General features: G+C 44.5%; 1 protein-coding gene across 1 annotated transcript in view; it reads right to left on the reverse strand.

The window, feature by feature from the left end:
* The window catches only part of LOC138566554 (protein mono-ADP-ribosyltransferase PARP3-like), a 503923-nt gene extending 489436 nt beyond the window's left edge, over positions 1-14487 (reverse strand). The window contains exon 1 of the mRNA XM_069644027.1: positions 14424-14487. The gene's annotated coding sequence lies outside the window, so the exon portion shown is untranslated. The remainder of the gene's footprint in view (positions 1-14423) is intronic.
* Positions 14488-16535: the final 2048 nt, after the last annotated feature.

The raw sequence follows: 16535 nt of genomic DNA on the forward strand, positions 1-16535 counted from the left end.
TTCTAACGTGGCATCAGCGTGGTTCAGTGTGTTCAGTGAGTGACGCTGTACATTAGAATGCATTGGTTTTTTATACTCTTTGTGAGCACGATGTCCAGCCCCACTTCGGGTTAATATTCCGCTAATACATCACCGATCTAGGGTTCATGCCAAGTCTTGCACATCCGCATATAACTGGTTTGCTTTTAATACATATATCAACAAGCCTATACGGCAACTGTGTATTCTGGGATTTTCCATGCAGGTCTTCTCAAACATTAATACAATGTAGTTAAGTGTTCTACGTTCAGTATTTGAATACATTGTTCTTAACATATGCTCGAGGATTAGTTTCATTGCACAAATAATCCTTTACACATAGGTCAATGAAGGACAAGGTCTCAGTTCACGACCTCAACAAGTGGCCTGCAGGCAAGTTACATTTTAGCTACATACAGAGGTCGAGACAGCCATGTTGTATTTTGGAATGACATTGTCCAACATTTTAACTCACAGGGTGACTTTACAAAGCGAACCTAAAATGGCGGTTTACATTGATTCTAAGGTCAGGACCTTGCAACAAGGATTTCCTCGCAAGCGACTTATAAGCAGCTTGGCGTAGGCCAATATACATATATTTATTGCGATAGGAGGCACGATATAATTTCTCTTTTGACAGGCTTGCCAGAGGGTGAGTTGATAGTCTGCAGACACGTGGGATCGCCACATCGGAGAAGAACCCAGCAATGCGACCCCAATGTAATCAAGTCGCAGGGGAAAGTGAGGGACAGGACAACAGCCACTGGGCCTGGAGTGGGCCTTTGGTGGGGGCCGGCGTTCGCACAGGACACCGGACTTTATACTTTTGATGGGCATTCTGACATGATCCTTAGTTTTGGTTGAGGCAGCGAAAACCCTCTTAGTCATAGGGACAGGTAGGGTTCTTGCTCATTTTCAGTCCAATATAAGTCTAATGCCAACAAGCATGCACCTTTGTGTCCTGAGCCTACTTCTGCACCCTTACAATAGCCACTGTATAAAAAGGTAACTGATTTTTTTTTAGGATAGCCACTGTGTTGAACATAGCAACATTGTATTCAGCTGCACTTTGAATCTGCTACTGTGTTATTTCTAGTTCTCTGAGTATAGCCCCTGCACTGAAGTTAGCTGTAATTTGAGGGTAGCATCTGCTTTATTTCTAGCGGTGTTTGAACCGCAGCACTGTGTTGAACCTAATTGCCACTGAGCTGCATTGGACCTAGCTGCATTCTGAGTGCAGTCACTATTTAACTCTAGCTGTACTTGAACTTCTCCAGCGCTCCCACGCTAGCAGCGTTTCAGAGTTCACTACTCTGTTAAATCTAGTTGCATTCTGAGAATAGCCATTGCATTGAACCTCCCTGTGGCCATAAACTTGATTACAGCATCACCTCAAGCTTTGCCTCCTTCCCTAATCTAGCCTCCTTGGAGTATATTAATAGTGGGGCAGCCTCCCCCCCATTAGCCTTTCTAGCCACCAGAGCAGACGCAATATGCTATCCACCATGAAAACCAACTCCCAGATCACAGAGGCACTTTGGCGCACCAGCAATATGGCCAAGTGCTCTGCAGACCGCTAACCCCCTGCACCCTCCACACATCCAGCCCTTGAGGTATAACTGCACTGCTCAGACACCTCCCTTTGCCCCTCACCTGCCTTAGCCCTAACGGTCCCACACTGCCCTCTAATACCCTTGCGACCACCCTCCCCCAATCCCTTCGCTCCTCAGTGTTTGCATCCCTTAGCGCCACTCATGCTTCCCTTACCAACACCCCTTCTTGGGCCACCCCGCTGATCTTCACACACACGCCACAGGTACCAAAGAACCCTGTCAAACACAGAATTTGAAACAACCGAACCCTCTCATCTCTCCACACCTCTCCCTATCTCTCCCCTAGTTCCCGGCATGCACCCATCACATACAGCATTACGACTTCCACCACTTCTACCAACCCAGTGAAATCCATCTTCAACACTTCCTTCAACTCCTTCCGCACTAACCACCGTCAGCCCTCTCGACAATCCCCTGGAAATCAGCAGCCCAGCTTCATGTAAGATCTTACACTCTTCCTTTCTTCCAAACCCCTTTCATAAACAACCACCCACAGTGACCCCATTCACCACCCTGAACCTTCCCCTGGCCCCCTACCCTCCTGACTCCACACCTGCAATCCCCTCTTTTTTTGTTGTTGGATGAAATGTATTATTTCTCAAAACATAAAACAATTCAGCCAAAACCATGGTTCTTACAAAGAAATCACTTCGCAACTTATAAACAAAACACAACAATATCCCACAACCACCCCTCGCCCCCTATAATTCTCCCCAAAAAAAAGACATATCCTTCTTGCTGTCCTCAAATCAATAACAAACAATCATTTCGAAAAATACTGATCTCTCTTGCATTCCCAATATCAAACCCCTTCTATGACATATTCAATCTGAAAAAAAGCCCCCAGATCTTCCGGAACCTCGAGATTTTCTTCTGCAGCAAGTAATTTACCCGTTCCATATTGCACATTTTGTACATTTCTTCTAACCATTTGCGCCAGTTCATAAAGTCAGCTGACTTCCATGCACTTAATATCAAACTCTTTGTCACTGCTGCTCCTCTCATAATCCAGGTGATTTGACTATCATTAAAGTCTTCCAGCAGGACCGTTTCCCCTAGGATCAATGTCTCAAAGCTCTATTCTATCTCTTCACCCAGGACAGTGTTCATTATCTTCATGATTCCATTCCAGAAATCCTTCAATTTAACACAATCCCACAGCATATGCTCCAATGTACCTTGCCCCAGTGCACAACGCCAGCAAATGTCAGAGTACAATAAACCATGTTTGAAAAGACGAACAGGAGTCCAGAATATTCTGTGGAGTATCTTTATCTGACTATCTTGATCCCCAATGTTCAGGGAAACTCTTTTGATATTTGCATATATACTTGTCCATCTTTGAGAAGTCATTTCCTCTTCCAGAACCGTTGACCATTTCAACAGGATCCTTTGGTCAGGTTCCAAGACGTCACTTAACAGAGTGTACATTTTAGAGGCTAAGTGTGCTTTTTCGGAGAAACTCTTAATAACAGAAGTCAATTGAAAATCATTTGCAGATGGCAGGCTCACCACTCTCCTTAATTTCCTGTAATCACCAAATAAATTGCGGGCAAGGTTGTATTCCGCCCTCGGCTCCCTGAATGACTTCCAGTCCTGGTCTTTGACCAAGTCCCCAATTTTCTTGATACTTTCTGTGAACCAACTTCTTCAGAAAATCACTTTTTCCCCAATTTTAATTTTGGGATTCAGCCATATCGATGATTCTGCATTTGTACCAGAATCTATACCAGCTGCTTTTTCATAGGCTCTCAAAATTCTTCTCAAGAAATTTGTCAGAGCTGAGCTGTGGACCCTCTTGCAAGTAATGATTGATGGAATGGCCCACATATCCAGTGGCCCTGCCCTCTCCGCCTCAGCACAAGTCCACTCATCCTCTGACATCAGGCACGGAAGGATGTGCCTCAAGGTGAACGCCTGGTGGTATCTCTCAAAATTTGGAATGTTCAAGCCCCCTTTCTATTTTTTGAGCTGTAGTTTCCAGAGTTTTATCCTTGGAATTCTCCCATTCCAAACAAATGACTGAAGCATGCAATCTAGTTTCTTCCAATCCATGTTTCGTACTTGCATCAGGATCATTGCTAAAATGTAAGTTATTTTCGGTGTTAAAGTCATTTTTATTGCATTCACCCTGCCCCCTAAGGACAGCTGAAGTGCAGACCAGCGAACAATCTCCTGTTTTATCTTTTGCATACACAGGTCCATATTAGTTTTCATAAGAGTACTCAAATCCTTAGTTATCCAGACACCTAGATATTTCATTTTACTAGCACAACATCTGAACCCAAAACTTCTTACCACTTCACAAGTTGTTGGAGCATGGTAGGGACTCTGATTTCTGCCAACTGATCTTGTAGTTTTAGAGTGCGCCAAAATCCTCCAGGACCTTCATCAATTCCGCAATTGAGTTTGATGGGTCTTGCACCACCACCAATAAATCATCCACATATAACCAGAGCTTTTGGCAAGTTGTTCCATAGCAAACCCCTTTGATTCTTGGAGCGGATCTGATTGCTTCTGCCAAGGGTTCAATCGAAATCACAAACAACAATGGAGACAGCGGGCATCGTTGTCGTGTCCCCCGCTGTAATTCAAATTCTCCAGACAGTTTTCCGTTGGTGTTAACCACTGCCAATGGTTTATTATATAAGACTTTCACCCAGCTCAAAAGCTCCATACCAAAATTAATTCTCTCCATTGTATACTGCAGGAATTTCCAGCTCACCCTGTCAAAAGCTTTTTCGGCATCAAGGGAAATAGCGACTGACTCAAATTGTGACTGTCGACATTCCTCCATTGTTAGCAATAGCCTCCTCATGTTTGTAGCTGATATTCTCCCTTTAAGAAAACCAGCTTGGTCAGTATGGCTCAACCTAGGAAGGATTTTCTCAAGCCTGGCTGCCAGAATTTTAGACAAGACCTTACTATCCGTATTCATCAGGCTGATGGGTCTGTAACTACTTGGGTCTAATTCAGGGCGATCAGGTTTGAGCAATAATGAAATTGATGCTAGGTGTAGAGTGGAAGGCAGAATACCTTTAGCCTTGCTTTCCAGGAACATATCCCTCATTCACTCCAGGACCCCATTAGGCATCACACGATAAAATTCGGATGGCAACACGTCTGGCCCAGGACATTTCCCAACACACAGCCTTCTTAACTTCCTCAATCCTCAATGGAAATCTCTGCATCCAGAAACGATTTTTCTTCATCATTTTATTTTAATGTAATTCTCTTAAAGAATTCTGAAGTTTTTTCCTCATCCAATGTGCGCTTTTCACTGTATGGCTCCTTATAGACGTTTTTAAATATTTTGTTTATTTCAACTGGATTTCTGGTCACCCCACTGGTTTCCTCATCACTCCTATCGCCCTATGAGATTCTCTCTTTCTTAATCTATGGGCCAACAGCCTGTCACATTTTCCCCCACCCTCATAGTACTTGCATTTCAATTTAAATAATGCAAATTCTGCTTTCTCGCTAAGGATCTTATTTAGTTTATACTTCATGTTCAGTAATTTAATATGTTTATCACTATCAAAATGTTTCATGAGCTCTTTTTCTAAAACTTCCACTGTGGAGCTCAATTCTTTAAGCTCTTCATCCCTTTTCTTTTTCTTGATCCCTGACACTTTCATTGCCACCCCACGCATCCCACACTTGAACGCTTCCCAGTTGGTCTCCAGCCCAACCTCCCCATTTAAGTTGGTTTATAAATACTCCGATGCTTCATCAACTAACTCTTTCTTCAACTCCTCTTTCAAAATTCCTGTGTTAAACCTCCACACTCTGGTCTTATCTGATGAATAATCAAATGAAATTACCATATTAAAAGGAACATGGTCAGATATTATTAGACTCCCTATTTCACACCTTTCCACCCTTCTCGTGAGCAACCCATATGTTAAAACATTGTCAATCCGAGAGTATATATGCTGTGCATTTGAATGAAACGTATACTCCCTCCCAGTGGGATTCTCCAACCTCCATATGTCAGACTGTGTAAAATCATCCATCAACAATCTCAAACCTTCCCTATCCTTTTTCCTTCCATTCTGACATTCTGACTATTTCTATCCAGATAGGGGTCCACTGTCAGGTTAAAATCACCATTCAACAATATGTTCCTGCTTCCTAGATCCAAAGGTTGTCGTCCTAAATCATTAAAAAATGCCTCCACATTAACGTTTAGTGCATAAATATTACACAGAGTCATCTCCAGGTTCTGCATCTGGACCTTTACCAATAACCACCGCCCCATCTTGTCTGCCTTATAATTCAATACACTTCCCTGAAACATTTTCTTAAAAAGAATAGAGACCCCTCTAGAGCTTGATGGGTAGGAGGAGTGGAAAGCCAAACCTGGCCAACTTTTTTCAAATGCAACTGCCTCAATCTCTGTAAAATGAGTCTCCTGAAGGAAAATAACATCAGCCTTGTAATGTTTTACATGTGTCATAACATTTTTCCTCTTAATATTGTCCTTCAACCCATTTACATTCCACAAGACCACTTGTATACAATCTCGAACAGGACTGCTCGAAGTCACACTGTCCATTGTAAAATCCTTGGTCAATTCTCCATCCACATTAAATCCTCCCAAACAAAAACCAAAAATGATTACAAAAAGAACAAGAAATCTATAAGCTTCTAAATGAAACAAATTACTCAAAAAAGAAACCCCAAAACAAACCATAACACCACTCGGAGCTGCACTGAGAGGCAGAAAGAGATAAAGAAAACCTACCCAGACCGAGCTTTCCCCCTATACATCTATTATACATATCTGTCAGAATTATCCATAAAGGATTCCCCTCTCCAAGTTACGGTGCCCTTAACCAATATGTACAACACCCTGATCAATTTCTTTTTCAAAGAACTTCTGCTTAATATTATCAACAAACCCTCCATAAGTTGAATTGTAATGGAACTGGCTACATGTGTCAGTGTAATCAGAGGACTTGTTTGTGTAGACCTCAAAACGCTACCCCCCCAGACTATCAGCAGCGCAGAATGTACCCGGAACCATATCTGTGACTGCACAGTCGAATTAACGTACTGTCAACTTCAATATTCTCAAATATATGTACTGTATATTATCAAGAGTAATGTGGGTAATATTGGCTTCATAGAGCTCCCCCTTGTAACGTATTATAGGCATTATGGGCCCATAAGCCTCCTTAAACACCCTCCCAGCACCCTTACCCTCTGCCTTAACCCGCAACCAAAGAATGCATCCCGCACCACCCTGCCTTCCTCCTTCTCCCATGTCACCGCGCCCAGGCAAATAAAGCCGGAAGGCCTCCAACAACTCCACAACCACACCACTCATACAGCCCCCGAGTTCCTCGGAAACCTGAATCCCGACGCACCTCCAACACCTCCCGCTGCCAGCAATACACAAGGCAGGATCAAATACACTGAAACGGAAGGGAAAAAACAGGCACAAAACACGCCTTTATGCTCAAAATGCATTCAAAAATCAAAAATCCAGCCTGCAAAACTGAAGGAAGGATTACCACCTCTTGATAGGTCAATAGACGAAAAAATGAGCCCCAAAAGATACATAAGTGCTCAGAATGCATTGAAAAATCCATCATTCAACATACAGGCTGCAAACTGCTAGGGATGAACAAAACGTTCCACAGACCAACAAAAACAGCTTCAAAATGCACCCCATCCTCGTGCCTTGGTAAATGAGAACTCTGGTGGACTCCTATTCTGCACTGGGACTCTGTGCTTTTGTGCATTCAAATACTGATAAAACAGGCACAAAACATGCCTAAATGCTCAAAATGCATTCAAAAGTCAAAATCCAGCCTGCAAACCAAAAGGATTGACTACCATATCTTGAAAGGTCAAGAGACGAACAAATGAGCCTCAAAAGACACATAAGTGCTCAAAATGCATTAAAAAATCCATCACTCAACAAACAGGCTCCAAGCCGCTAGGGATGAACAAAACATTCCAAAGACCAACAAAAACAACTTCAAAATGCACCCCATCCTCGCGCCTTGGTAACTGCGAACTCTGGTGGACTCCCATTCTGTTTTGAGCCTCCGTGCTTTAGTTCATTCGAATCCTGATGTATTCCAACAACTCTTCTCGCACACAAGGCAGGATCATAATGCGCCGTCGAAAACCACAAGGAAGGACGTACACGTGCCGAATGGATCAACGGACGGCAAGCACAAGCTCCAATCCACCCAGAAAGCCCAAAATGCACCGAAGAACCCATCCGCAAAAATCCATCCCACAAACAACACCCCATAGCACTCTCCCATTGTAGTGTATAATATGTACCTTGCGCAGTACTCAATTGGGGGTATACCGGGAGCTTCATATAACATCATATAACTTGCTCTGCATACCTACGCGCGCCCCTCGCTATGAAACACGGTGGGAACACCTCACCATACATCATAATACCAGCCCCCCACGAAAGAGTGAAGAAACTGAAACAACGCCCACCCGGAAAGTTCTGAGGGCGGGCCAATGGGCAAGCACAGCTACCAACATTACCTCCCATACGCTATCGTGGGGATACAGGATACCATACAACACTGACCTTCTTCCTCATACCAAAGCCCTTACTCCACCATTACGACTCCTTCCTCTGAGTCCATCATCTAACTGAGAGACTACCATAATATTAGAAAAGGGCACCCAACAAGCCTGGGAAGAATGAAAGTATGCTCTCACAGTAAATTCAAACAACGCACATTCGAAGGCAAACGTTATAGACCTCCATTTTGTCCACACGAAAGGCAATGTAAATATAAATGAAAACATGCCAAATCGAATTTAAAAAAAGAAAAAAAGCATCTTAAAATTCAAACAACCATACCCCCTACAACATACGTACCTAATATCAAATGTATTGTACCTAGCCTGTATTCAAAGTTTATAATTAAGAATCCGGGCCCTGGCCTTATCTGGATCTTCAGTTGACCTAATACCATTAGGGAAGTATATTTTAAAAATGGCTGGGCTGACCAGAATTGCTTTAATCTCTCTCTCCTTTGCCATCTTTTTCACCTCCAAGAAAAGCTTTCTTTACTCTACTACCTCCTTTGGAAAATCAGTAAACCCTGCTACTTTAGATTTTTTGTAGGTTGTCCTTTTTCCCTGGCTGCATTAATCGCTCTCTCCTTTGCAGAGATGTTATTAAAAACCCGAAAAATGTGTCTTGCCTTACACCATCCAACTTTCCCACCCTATAGGCAAAATCCAAATCTCTTGGTAGAATGATATTTTGACCATAAATTCTAGAAATGATCTCAATCATATTGCTATCCATCAGTCCTTCAGTAGTTAGATCTTCTGGGATACCCACTAATCTGAGGTTGTGACTCCTAGATTTCAAATCCAACATCTGATTTTTAATCTTAAGATTTTCCATTTCTTTCTTCAAGTCATTGTAATCTCTGTAACTTCCCGAAATCTCAGAAGCAAAACCAGCCGAGTCCTTTTTCAACTGCACCACTCTACCATCCAAGTTAGTCACCTTACCAGAAAGATCAGCAAAGGATGTCTTCAAATCCCCCATATCCTGGGACACTTTCAACAATAGTTTGTAAACATCCTGGACACTGGGGCTATCCTCCAGATCTGCTTTAGTTTTCTTGAAGACTGGAGTTTCCAAAGAATCATTTTTCTTTTTTAAATTCCTTATCATTGAATCATCGATAGCAAAGGGGCATGAGCTCTTGATTCAGCCTGCTGCCTGCTCAGCCAGCATTCCGGAATCCTGCAATCCCCTCTTACACTCTCCATTTATCCCCTTTCCCACTCCAATCCTCCTCCCTTGGAACCGTACATCACAAGCCCTCCTTTCTGACCATCAAAGAATACTCAGAGCCTCCCCATCCCATCTCGACATCATAGACTGCTCACCCTGCCCTAATTACCTCTCTCCTTTACCTTTCACCCTCTCTCCCACTCCTTTCTCTCCCTACACTCTCCTTTATTCAAACTGCACCGAGCAATGGGGCCCCAGCAGGGGATCCCTTCTCTGCCCTCCACCACCACCCCAAAGGCACTCCATAGCCCGCCTTTCCAGGGGCAAACAACCCCCGCTCCTTACTCTCATGCATACTCATTAACAGCAGATCTGTCGTCGCCAAAAAGCGATAGAACATATACAACCTCATTTCCTCAGACATCCCTTTCATCACAGAAACCTGGTTCTATGAGGACTTCCGACCCATCGCACACAAGGCATTCCCCCCAGGCTACACACTCACAAATCACACCTCTCCATCTCACACTCTGAGCAACAAGCCTGCAATGCAGACTGTGAATTCCTTCTTGTGAAATTTCTCATCAACCCATCTCTTACCCACAGATTTTTACTCATCCACCGACCCTACCAGGTCCAACCTGGGTCCTTCCTTTCCTCTATCTCACTTTCTACCTGTGGTGTCCCTCAGGGGTCTAACCTCTCTCCCTTGCTCTTTAACCAATAACTGGCACCGCTCGCCCACTACATTGCTGCTCTCTGCTAAAATGTTCAATGCTATGTGGATGACACCCAACTTGTTTTCAGGCTCCCCTCTGCCACCTCTTCTCCCTCTCCCATCTCTGACTGTCTGTCAGCAATCCAGGAGTGGTGTGCCACCAATGACCTCTGCCTTAATGCCAGTAAGACAGAGATCCTCCTCATCGGCACACCTGCACCTTCCTTTCCTGTCACTCTCTGGCCGGCCTCCCTTGGCTCTCTCCCTGCTCCTACTTGCGAGGCTAAGAACCTGGGGTCATCTTTGACAGCACGCTTTCCTTTTCACATCACATCTCTGACGTCTCAAAAAAGTCTAAATACCAACTGCACCTCCTCAGAGGTATTTGTCCTTTCCTCTCGTTTCCGCAGAAGCTCGCTGTCTCCAGAGCTCTGGTTCTCTCTAGGCTACACTATTGCAACAGCCTCTTTCTAAATCTGCCTTCAACCACTCTCCATCCTCTACAGCTCATCCAGAACAGGACTGCGAGACTTGTCCTTGGCCTCAAGCCCTGGGATTGTATCTCTCCAGCCCTAAAATCTCTTCATTGGCTCCCAGTGGCTGCAAGGATTACATTCAAGACCCTTTGCATTGTCCACAAGGCTTTCTGGGGCCTGGGTCCACAATACCTTCAACTCTCCCTCCGTAAATGCATTCCTACTCGAGCTCTTCGCTCCTTCACCTCCAACTCCCTTAGGGTCAGTCGCTTCTCCAAGCAATGATTTGGGGGTAGATCCCTTTCCTTGGCTGGGGCCTCCCTCTGGAACAGCCTCCCTGCCTCTCTGAATCTTGTGGAGAACCATCTTCGGTTCCGGAAGCTCTTCAAGACCTTCCTCTTTGCTTCTGCCTTCACTCTTCCTCTTCGATGCTCATCTGTCTGCTTTGGCACCGGGCATCTGGTTACCCTCTGATTTCGGGCCCAGATCCCTGCCCTCCCTTCCACACACCCACACTGCCTCCTGGCAACCCTGGCAACCCCTGCACTTGGGTCTGTATCTGCAACCCTACAGTCCCCTTCCAGCACTTATCAGACACCTGTTGTCTCCACCTTATTCTTGCACTTACTACCTGCTGGCCGCACTACCTGTCACGTGTTCAGCATTTCCACGCCCGTCGGCCCCCGCACTTGCACGTTCTCAATGTCACTGGGCCTAGTACGATCGTTGTTTCATCCTCCCTTGTTTCCCCTCCCTTGCCTCGTCGAGCTCTGAAACACCTGTGTATGAGCGCGATACAAATAAAATACAGATAAATATCATACAGTCCTCCGGCAACTACCTCCTCCTCAACCTAGAAAAAACAAAAATCATGATCTACGGGAATACAGCGCTCTTAGCCCAACACACCCCTTGGCCATTTTGCGTAGGTCCTCCCCATGCAGTAAAGAACCTGGGATGCACCATGGACACTGTTCTGAAACTCTCTCACCACATTAACTCTGTGCCCAAATCTTACTATCTACACCTCCACATTCTCAGACTTATCTTGTCTTACCTCTCGTAACCTCACAGAGTCACTGTGATCATGGCCATCGTCCTCTTCAGCCTTAACTATGCCAATTCCTGTTACCTGTGTGCCCCGCATTTCAACTCAGAATGCTCCAACAGGCCCAAAACACTGAACTTTGGCTCCAGACAGCACATAACACCCACCCACTGTGTCCTCCACTGGCTCACTTGGGCTTTCGAAGTCATGTGCCCTCCACAAGACAGGCCCAGAATACCTCCATCAGAAAGTACTCCATTACCAACACAACCGAAGCCTTCGATCAGGCACCAAACCCATGCCTCGCATTGGGTTATTCAAGCACCTCTCAGGTAGGCCGGGGCAGCAATGAACCTGCAAAGAAATGTACAGAGACCAGAGAAAATAAACTCCAGCAGACAACAGGACAGAATGCACACCAATTCTACGAAACCAGGAAACAAGCCAGTGCTAACAGGTACGTATCAAACTCCATGCTCATGAAAAATAAATGATGGCAAGGCCACCAACCCACACCTGCACCACACATCACTCTTAAGACGCATCGCACAACACCTCTGCCATAAAAATGCAGCTATCCCCATTGACAAAAATTCAATCTAGCTGGACACTCCATGTGCATACTATACAGACGATCCTACAGCAGCCATACACATGCCAGCTCGATATGGGTAGCTAGTAGAGACTTGGCCACCCCTACTTTCCTTCGTATTCACCATAATTCATGTGGTGTCCTGATGGGAACAGCGGGCCTGGATGCACGAATGTCCTCTCCTCCCGGAACAGAGACAAACACAGCATGCATAGTCTTCGATCCCGCTCATGCACTGCCATGCATACTGACGCGATGATGTATTTATTGACATGGCGCAATGACGTACCCCGTCTTCGCACCTTAAAGGAGGCCACACCACAATGCACACACGTATTCTACACTCATCTGAAAAATGTCTCATACCATGACTTTAGTCCCCCAAGGGCATTCACCTACAGCATTTTGAGACCATACCAATGGGAAAAGGCGCTATACAAATGAAAAATGATATGACTTTACCTTGCAGAGCTTCTGAAAACGTTCATTGGGCAAGACTGAATGTATCATATGTAAGTGCTGTTTAACCTAAATCTGAAGGTTTTGCAACATTTGTAAATAAAAACGTTTTCATGAATCTGCATATACTCTGCAATATAAGTTATAAATGTTATAAGTAAAATGTAGTTGTACTGTATTTATCACACTTCATACAGTAAAGTGTAAAAAGTATGAATTAATCTACACACAAAAAAAAACACACTTCAATATTGTTAACATACTGTTTTGGAAAACATGTAAACAATACAATTGGACATTTTAAGCATTACACAGTAACAGATTTTGTATGAAACTGTTCTTTACATTGAGGATTTGACTTAAAACAGACAAATGACTAACATTGAAGCATACGACAGCTTCTGGACTGCAGCAACGTGGTGGGTTAGTGGTTAAGGCTATCTACACGAGTCCCAGCAATGGGTTTCATATCCATTTTAAAACGATAGATCAAAGGTTGTTTTTTTTCTTTTATGACATTGTTTGGCATGTAGTGACATGCACATCTGAGTTTTTTTTTCTCAATTATTAATTTTTTTGGCACGGCATGTGACACCTGCCAGTGGCACGTGTCACTTGTAGAAGGGACATGCAGTGGCACGTGTCACTGGCACGTGTCACATGCCATATTCGGCTCTTATCCCTACTGCATTCTTGAGGGTGCGGTCGAATTGCTTCCACCTCTGTGCACCTTCTACACGCACAACAGTTGCTGCCCTTTGACAACTGCATGTTTTCACATCGAATTCAATTCAGTACAGTTGTATAACAACTAAAATAGTTTTACAGTAGCCCGGTCCAGGGTGAGGAGTTCACTGTTCCAACTAGTAATTGCACGGGACAAGTGGCACAGACACATGTACCCATCTGCCGGAGAACAAGCGCAGCGAGGGGATCTGTACAGATGCCGGACTGTGCGATAGAGCACTTCCGAGTGCAAGAGTTACATCCCAGAAAGCGCAACACATAATAGAGTAAGGGGACTTCTGCATACTTGCCAACCCTACAGATTTAGGCAGCAGGCTACTGCTTTTGAAGCAGTCCTACAGATTTCAGTGACGGATCCTACTGCTTTTTACAGCGGCTTCAGCAACACATTAATTAGTCTGTCTATACAGTGGACTGATAGGTGATTACTTTCGTTGGATTCAGACCAATCCACTGACCTGAAAGCGACTTGTCTCGGCCCTGCACTCTTGCCGGGACCACCCTTAGGTGAACCACTAGTGAAAGCAAGTGGCAGAGTGTAACAGCATCACCCAGCATCTGCCGACAATAAGGTATTCAATTACCATTCAGAATTATACATTTTCAACATTTCAACATCTTTCCATGTTGTGCTGTTTGCATGTTTTGTATTTTCCTGTGATGTCATTGTTATGGGAATTATTATTTTTGAAACTTGAAAAATCCTACATCTTTTTGGTCATAGAATAAGTATGATTCCGGTGTGGGAGAAAGTCAATGTACACAACACGGGCAACTCCCCCTTGCCTGGCAGCAGCGCGGTGGCAGAGGACGCATGCCAATCTCAATCTTTCAACCACAAGCCTGTGGGTCCGGACTAGAACGCACGTTCATCAGGGGACTGCTAACACAAACGGTGCATTCTGTAATCCAGTCCCCGCAGACCGAAGCGGCTTACATTGTACTTCACTAGATCAGCATCAAAGCGCAAACAAGAGGCAACCATGATTGTGACAAGTAGCAACGACTCACCGCTCGCAACGTAGCTGTCCACTCACTTCACCTGCCCTAGAACCGCTCTGCGGCGACTGACGGGATAATCAGGGCAAGTCTGTGCAAGTCTCTGCAGTGACCACCTCTTCTCTTGCTCCGCCTCCGTCCCAGACATGCCCGGCCTCTCATCTTCCCAGAGCCTGCCCAGTCATACGAAGCGCCGCCTTTATCTTCTCTTCCTGGTAATGATTGAGCCTACTACCTGCGTGCACTTATTTTTGCCAAGGTATTATGTAATATTTGGTATCCCATACCGCAAAGGCATCCCTTGGTTTTCGGCTGTTCTCATAGTCGAACGCCCAGACCTAGGTAGCAACAGCTTGAAGCGGCTGCACAAGTGAGCTGCGATCCTTGATTTTCCTGCTGTGGGTGTGCAGGAAAAGGATGCACAATTAGCATTTTCTTAAAAAAAATACAATAAGTAAGGTTTGGTGTGCAGATTAAGATTTTGACAACTGTGTGTAAATTTGAACATGTTTTTACAATAAAATAAGGCTGATTTTGAAAGTTGTGTAATAAACTAAAGACAGTTTCTGATGCTGCGTGTAGGCCTGTGGACGATTTTGCGCAGGTATGATCATTTTTTGCAATGAAATTAAGATTGTGAACGCTGTGTTCAGGTAAACGATGCAAAATTGCCAGAGAGCATAAGCCTGCAAGTGATGTGGTGCAGGGAAGGGGTGCCGGCAAGCTTTATTGTATCATTTGCTATGTGTAAAAAAACCAACCAACAAAAGCATCATAAAAAAGAACACACATTTTTGGGGAACAAGGGATCAGGTGAGTAGGGACCCTACTCCCACGTAGGGCCTGCCACCCATCATACTACAGCGTGCGACTTTCTGTGGCCCCTGCTTGTGAGCTGTGCCCGGTTTATCTTCCGTTATATGTTTACTCCTTCCAAGTGTCATTTTTCAATTCAATTTTTAATTATCAATCGACTCCTTTGAGTTAGCCATGGGCTTTCATTTTCATCCCAAGTTTGTTTAAATTTGTCTTCCTGGTGAGGCGTTTGCCTTTTCCAAGTTTTTTTTTACTTTTATAAAACTATTATAACGAGCAAATTTCAGGTGCATCCAACTCCACGGGAAAGCTGTTTCAAATCTTAAAACCTTTGAAAAGCCACCTACTCTCACCCCTCCCTTCCAGCCATCTTTGCTGGACTGCGAAAAGGTCCAAACTGCTTTTTCTCAAAAGATTCTAAAAGCTAGAGACACCATCTTAAATTGCAATACTATTGACACCCCAATGACTTACAACAAGGCTGATCCCGAGATTAAAGTACCCAAATTCCAATTCACACCAATAACACCAGAAATCATGGCGGAGACTCTCTCTAACATGAATTGCACTACATGCCCTGAAAACATACTGCCCCCCAAATTCATCCTAGATAATGCAGACACTTTTTCACCCTTTCTTTGCCGCATGACAAACTCGTCTTTTAGAGACCAGACCGCTCCCATCAGCCTAAAAACAGTTACAGTTACACCATTGGTTAAAAAACCCGGCCTCGACCAGCAAAATCCAGCCAATCTCCGCCCTATCACGAATTGCAACTTCTTGTTGAAAATTCTTGATAAGGTGGCCACTCATCAACTTCAAGAGTACGTGGACAAGCACAACCTGCTACATCCCCAGCAATCAGGATTCAGAAGTGCACATAGCACGGAATCAGCATTACTCGACCTCCAATCTAAAATGCTAGAAATCCTTGATAAAGGCAAAGCCGGCCTGCTCATTCTATTGGACCTCTCGGCGGCATTCGACTTATTAGACCACGGGAAGCTCCGTGAGGCCCTGGGAAAAGCAGGTAACTGTGCCGAGGAAGCCATCGATTGGATATCTTTTTTTTTGGATGACAGAAAATCCAAAATCACCTGGGGTGGACATTCCTCTGGCACGAATCCAGTGGATTGTGGCGTCCCACAAGGTGCTAGCTTCTCCCCTCTCCTATTCAATTTATATATCCGTTGTCTCTGCGCCCTTCTTTCACAGTTGGATATTTACTTTACCAATTTCGCAGATGATCCTCAACTGATTATAGAACTCAGCGGAGACCACACCACAGACAACAACAGACTCTCAGCA

This window comes from Ambystoma mexicanum, chromosome 2p (genome assembly GCF_040938575.1).
Source record: "Ambystoma mexicanum isolate Mex_15411 chromosome 2p, UKY_AmexF1_1, whole genome shotgun sequence".
NCBI classification, from domain to species: Eukaryota; Metazoa; Chordata; class Amphibia; order Caudata; family Ambystomatidae; genus Ambystoma; species Ambystoma mexicanum.